The sequence below is a fragment of the Triticum urartu genome, unplaced genomic scaffold (genome assembly GCF_056163025.1).
Source record: "Triticum urartu cultivar PI428250 unplaced genomic scaffold, HENAU_Tu73 scaffold2, whole genome shotgun sequence".
Taxonomy (NCBI): Eukaryota; Viridiplantae; Streptophyta; class Magnoliopsida; order Poales; family Poaceae; genus Triticum; species Triticum urartu.
In genome coordinates, this window is record NW_028260368.1 from 2,519,119 (window position 1) to 2,525,292 (window position 6,174).

At 38.8% G+C, this 6,174-nt stretch overlaps 3 non-coding genes across 3 annotated transcripts; 1 reads left to right on the forward strand and 2 right to left on the reverse strand.

The window, feature by feature from the left end:
• Window positions 1-108: 108 nt before the first annotated feature.
• Window positions 109-180, reverse strand: TRNAT-GGU (transfer RNA threonine (anticodon GGU)). Its single transcript has one exon. It is a non-coding gene; the product is annotated as a tRNA-Thr (tRNA).
• A 2,484-nt stretch (window positions 181-2,664) lies between these two features.
• Window positions 2,665-2,735, reverse strand: TRNAG-GCC (transfer RNA glycine (anticodon GCC)). The gene has a single exon. It is a non-coding gene; the product is annotated as a tRNA-Gly (tRNA).
• Window positions 2,736-3,559: 824 nt separating this feature from the next.
• On the forward strand, window positions 3,560-3,647 carry TRNAS-UGA (transfer RNA serine (anticodon UGA)). Its single transcript has one exon. It is a non-coding gene; the product is annotated as a tRNA-Ser (tRNA).
• Window positions 3,648-6,174: the final 2,527 nt, after the last annotated feature.

Below are 6,174 nucleotides of genomic sequence, written 5' to 3' on the forward strand. Positions count from 1 at the left end.
TTCAAAAACAAAGAAAAAAAGTGAATCAATTTAGTAGAAAAGTACTCTATCAGATTCGAACCAACGACTTACGTCTTAGCACGAGATTACTCTACCACTAATTTAAAAAGCCCTTTATCGGATTTGAACCGATGACTTATGCCTTACCATGGCATTACTCTACCACTGAGTTAAAAGGGCTTTTTATTTAATTCAAAAATTAGCCACTTGGATTTCCCATTATGGGTCTACTGCATAATGTACATATTATATATATAATATATAGAGATAGAGAGAGAGACATTATGTAGAGATTGTATATGTATATATCGATATCTTGAGAGCTCAAAATAAAATTAATAAAAAAAAACATACCCTACATAACATATCCAACTCTTCTTGGTTCAGGGTTTTCCGTTTCCGAAGACTAGTAAAATAGGCGGATTCTGGAACCCCAAGGATTCAACGGTATATGGATATGGAAAATATAAGATTTCCGATCCTAGCGGGAAAAGGCGGGGAACAGATACCCAATAGGATATAGGATCCTTGGGAGGAACTTTTGGTAATGGCCTTGATCCTCTATGCTATTTTTTATGTGTTCTTAGTTCTATTGAACTTTTTGCATTCTTTTAAACAAGAATCTAATAAACTAGAATTGAGTCAGTGGAAAAAAGGAGAGAGAGGAAAGTGTTAAATGGAGAGAGTCGACTAATCAGAGACTTTTAGGATCTTCTTTACATCAGGTAAATCTGTCGGCCCTGTCCGTTTTTTTCTTTAAGTTACGACTCTTTGCTGCTTACTTCTATCAAGCCATAGGGAAAGTCTATGATGAATTTGGAAAACTCATCTCACTCTTACTCTATGGCTCGGACTTAATGGGGGAAGAAAACATCTTCCATAATTTCTTTTTTGTTCAATTCTGGACAAAAAAGAAAAGGAAAAAAGGAATTTATAGGGACAGTGTTACCCCCTATATCCCCTAGTTTATATTGTAGGAATAATAAAACAATTTAGCAGTCTGACACACTTACGTCCTTGCAAAGTAAATAATTATTATTGTAGTCGTAACCGTAGAATAGGATCCTAATCAAAATAAATACATTTGGTTCAGGCGCTATTAGCATGGTAAGAAAAGATTTTTTTTACAGACCAGAGGGGCTATCTAAATCCTAAAGTAAAGGCGAGCGATCGAAGTAGAAGTACCAACGGCTCAGTGTCATGAACCTTCTCCATCTGATTCAATAAGGGGGAATTAGCCTTCTTGTCAAATGGCTATCCTTGACAAAGGGTACCATTTATACCATAATCTACAATGTAGCGGGTATAGTTTAGTGGTAAAAGTGTGATTCGTTCTATTAATAACTGAATTTGAAATGATATACTTAAGGCATCCTTAAGTTTTTTATTTTTATATTCCGATGAAAACTTTAGTTCTTATAAAGGATTAAATCCTTTTCCTCTCAATAGCATATTGAGGAAGAATATACATTCTGGCGATTTGTATCCAAAGACTAATTTAAATTGCATCCAAAATAAAAATAGGATTATGAGTACAGAGTCGCGAAGCATAATTTTGCATTGGATTAAGTATTCCAATTTTGAAAATATGAGTAAAGGATCTATGGATGAAGATACAAAAAAGTTGATTTCCAATCGTAACTAAATCTTCTTAAAATAAGGAATAAGGAAGCCAAATAGCTAAAAAACGATAGTTTTGGTTTACTAGAACCATCCGCATATTGTTTCAGCTCGGTGGAAACCCAATTCTTTTCCTCAGGATCTCTTGAATGAAATTAGGGAACGAAGTAAGTAGATTAGATGAATTTAGATAGAATTTCTATCTCCTACTCTATAAGGATCATCTAGAAAGCGGAGAGCTTTGGTTCCATTCAAATAGAAAAGCTGACATAGATGTTAAGTGGTGAGAATATCCATAAAGGAGCCGAATGAAATCAAAATTTCATGTTCGGTTTTGAATTAGAGACGTTAAAAATAATCAACCAACGTCGACTATAACCCCTAGCCTTCCAAGCTAACGATGCGGGTTCGATTCCCGCTACCCGCTCCATTCTGTATAAAAGGAGTATTCTATTTGTCTAGACATGTTAGAGGCTTGTATTCAAGCCTTTTTTGTCCACCAGTTTCTGGTACTCCAGAGCGGAGTAGAGCAGTTTGGTAGCTCACGAGGCTCATAACCTTGAGGTCACGGGTTCGATTCCCGTCTCCGCACTTAGCAGTCTGTATAAAAGGACTATTCTATTTCTCTAGATATGTATGGTAGAGGGGCGTATCCAACCCTTTTTTATTCATTAGTTCCCGGCCCTAGAGGGCAAAATTGAGCAGTTTGCGAAGTCACTTGCCTTCAAAAAAAGAAGGCGCAAGGCCTCTCCCTACCCTGCAGAAAATAAAAATGAAACGAAAGGGACAGTCTACCTCTCCCTTCCCTTTAAAAAAAGTTTGCCCGTTGTTTGTCTCAGTTAATACCCAATTTTTGGAGCTCTGTTGGCGAGTTCTATTTCTGCCTCTGGAGCGCCCTCTTTTTTTGAGTGGGATGCAAAGGAAGGGTAAGATAGTAAGGGATACGGCACTAGACTAACACCTAATTAATACTTAATTTAATATAAGTAGTTAAACAGTTAACTAGACTAAACTTTTTATCATAGTACTTTGATAAATTAAGCGGGCGAGCGGCGGGAATCGAACCCGTATCTTCTCCTTGGCAAGGAGATATTTTACCATTGAACTACGCTCGCTACGGTATATATTTTATAGCGTATATCCGCCTGGGTCGACCTTCTATGTCTGGGTCGACCGTTTCATTTCATTTTCTATTATATTAGAGTTTTCCTTTTTTTATTATCTGTCAATGAATATTCTAATGGGAATGGAATTTCATAATACTGAAAGAGAAGAGCTAGCAATTCGGAACGCAAATTGCGTTTTAATACGTCTCACTATTCTAATTTTTTAGAAGAAATGGCCTTTATTATTTCTTTTTTATGGGGTTAATAAATATTAACCAAATTTCATTTAAGAAATGAGAGAATTCAGAATAGCTACGAGAAAGACTAGTCCAATCCATAATGATGTACCGGAAAATACAACATTTTTATTATTTGACCAACCATCAGGAGAAGCAAATACAAGGGGTACACTAATTACTAAGACTGAGGAAGTCGCAATTAATGCAAAAACAGCTAATTGGAAAGCAATAGTCATATTTCTAATCCTCCAAGCTACCATCAAATAAAGTTGACTACATATTTGATCCCTCACTTAAACCAAAATTGTAAAAAAATACAAGAAGTAGGAGGGGTTTAATCATGAATCCATTGATTCTTCTCTTTAATTCAAATTTATTACTTAAACCGCTTTTTTATTTGGATATGGGGGTGAGAAGAGATTATTTACTCTTTATTTCACAAGCGGGTATAGCGGATCCTGTATCCGTGTATACAGTATACAGAGATATATCGAAAAGGAACTTGTATCTGATATCTTTCTAGAGGCTAATAAATCTTTTTATTTTTTATATGGCTATGTTCTATTTGTAGGAGTAAAATAAGGATTAGGCTGTGGAGAGATGGCTGAGTGGTTGATAGCTCCGGTCTTGAAAACCGGTATAGTTCTAGGAACTATCGAGGGTTCGAATCCCTCTCTCTCCTTTTGCTTATTGAATACGTTTGTTTCTTTCATTTTTATTTATTTTTTTTTTCTGTCCCTTATCTTTCTTTCATAAAAAGGAATGAATGGCTCGGCTAGATGGAATAACCGAGCCAGAACAGAAAAAAAGTAGAACAGGTATAAATAAGAAAATCTTAGTTAAGAGGGTTCATGTAAAGAACAGGTTCCAAATCACGATCGATTCCCTTTTCAAAACCTGCTGCAGCAGCTCGGGCTCTTCCTGCATGCCATAAATGGCCCACAAAAAAGAAGAATCCTAGAACAAAATGAGAAGTTGATAACCAACTTCTAGGAGAGACATAATTAACTGCATTGATCTCGGTAGCTACGCCACCCACGGAATTTAAAGAGCCTAAAGGAGCGTGGGTCATATATTCTGCTGAGCGTCGTTCTTGCCAAGGTTGTATGTCTTTTTTCAACCTACTCAAGTCCAAACCGTTGGGGCCCCTTAGAGGTTCTAACCATGGAGCACGAAGGTCCCAAAAACGCATAGTTTTCCCCTCCAAAGATAACCTCCCCAGTTGGGGAACGCATTAGATATTTACCTAAACCTGTGGGTCCTTGAGCGGATCCCACATTAGCTCCAAGACGCTGGTCTCTAACTAGAAAAGTAAATGCTTGAGCTTGAGAAGCTTCTGGCCCGGTGGGTCCATAAAACTCACTCGGATAAGCTGTATTATTGAACCATACAAAACAACAAGCGATAAAACCAAAGACAGATAAAGCAGCTAAACTATAAGACAAGTAAGCTTCTCCAGACCATACAAATGCACGGCGAGCCCATGCGAAGGGTTTGGTTAAAATATGCCAAATTCCGCCAAATACACAAATAAAACCCAACCATACATGCCCACCAATTATATCTTCTAAATCATCTACACTAACAATCCACCCTTCTCCACCAAAAGGAGATTTTAGTAAATAACCAAATATAACACTGGGACTAAGGGTCAAATTGGTAATTTTTCTTACATCTCCCCCCCCAGGGGGCCCAGGTATCATATACACCGCCAAAATAAAGAGCTTGAGTACTAGAAGAAAAGCACCTAGACCTAACAAAATTAAGTGAATACCCAAAATTGTAGTCATTTTATTTCTATCTTTCCAGACATAACCAAAGAATGGAAAAGATTCCTCAAGAGTCTCGGGTCCCAGAAGCGCGTGATAAATGCCACCGAAGCCTAAGACTGCGGAGGAAATTAGGTGAAGTACGCCAGATACAAAGTACGGAAAAGTATCTAGAACTTCCCCCCCTGGCCCTACTCCCCAACCTAGAGTAGCTAAGTGTGGAAGTAAAATCAACCCTTGTTCATACATGGGCTTTTCTGGTACGAAATGGGCCACTTCAAATAGGTTCATTGCTCCGGCCCAGAATACGATTAATCCGGCATGAGCTACATGAGCTCCAAGCAGTTTACCGGACAAATTGATAAGTCTGGCATTCCCAGCCCACCAAGCAAAGCCGGTGGTTTCTTGGTCACGACCAGCTAAAACGAAAGTTCCATTAAAGAGCGTTTCCCACGTGGTAGAACCTCCTCAGGGAATATAAGATTTTCATGAGGCTGATCCTGAGCTGCCATCCACGCACGAATACCCTCGTTTAAAAGAATATTTTTGGTGTAGAAAGTCTCAAATTCAGGATCTTCCGCTGCACGGATTTCCTGGGAAACAAAGTCATAGGCACGTAAGTTCAGAGCCAAGCCAACTACGCCAATAGCACTCATCCATAAACCGGTGACGGGTACAAATAGCATAAAGAAATGTAACCAACGTTTATTGGAAAAAGCAACACCAAAGATTTGGGACCAAAAGCGGTTAGCAGTGACCATTGAATAAGTTTCTTCAGCTTGAGTTGGGTTAAAAGCACGGAAGGTATTTGCACCATCACCGTCCTCAAATAGAGTGTTTTCTACGGTCGCTCCATGAATAGCGCATAGCAGAGCCGCACCTAATACTCCGGCAACTCCCATCATATGAAATGGGTTCAACGTCCAATTATGAAATCCTTGGAAGAAAAGGATGAATCGAAATATCGCTGCTACGCCAAAACTCGGCGCAAAGAACCAACCAGATTGCCCCAGTGGATAAATAAGGAATACAGAAACAAAAACAGCAATTGGACCAGAGAATGAGATTGCATTATAAGGCCGCAATTGAACAGACCGAGCAAGTTCAAATTGGCGTAACATGAAACCTATTAGTGCAAAAGCCCCGTGGAGAGCTACAAAAGTCCATAGACCGCCTAATTGACACCAACGAGTAAAATCTCCTTGTGCTTCGGGCCCCCATAGTAGCAACAAAGAGTGTGCTAAACTATTGGCAGGGGTAGAAACTGCTGCGGTTAAGAATTACAACCTTCCAAATAGGAACTAGCCAATCCATGGGTATACCAAGAAGTTACAAAAGTTGTCCCTGTAAACCAACCCCCTAAAGCGAAATAAGCACAAGGAAAGAGCAATAGGCCAGACCATCCTACAAAAACGAAACGGTCCCTTCGTAACCAGTCAT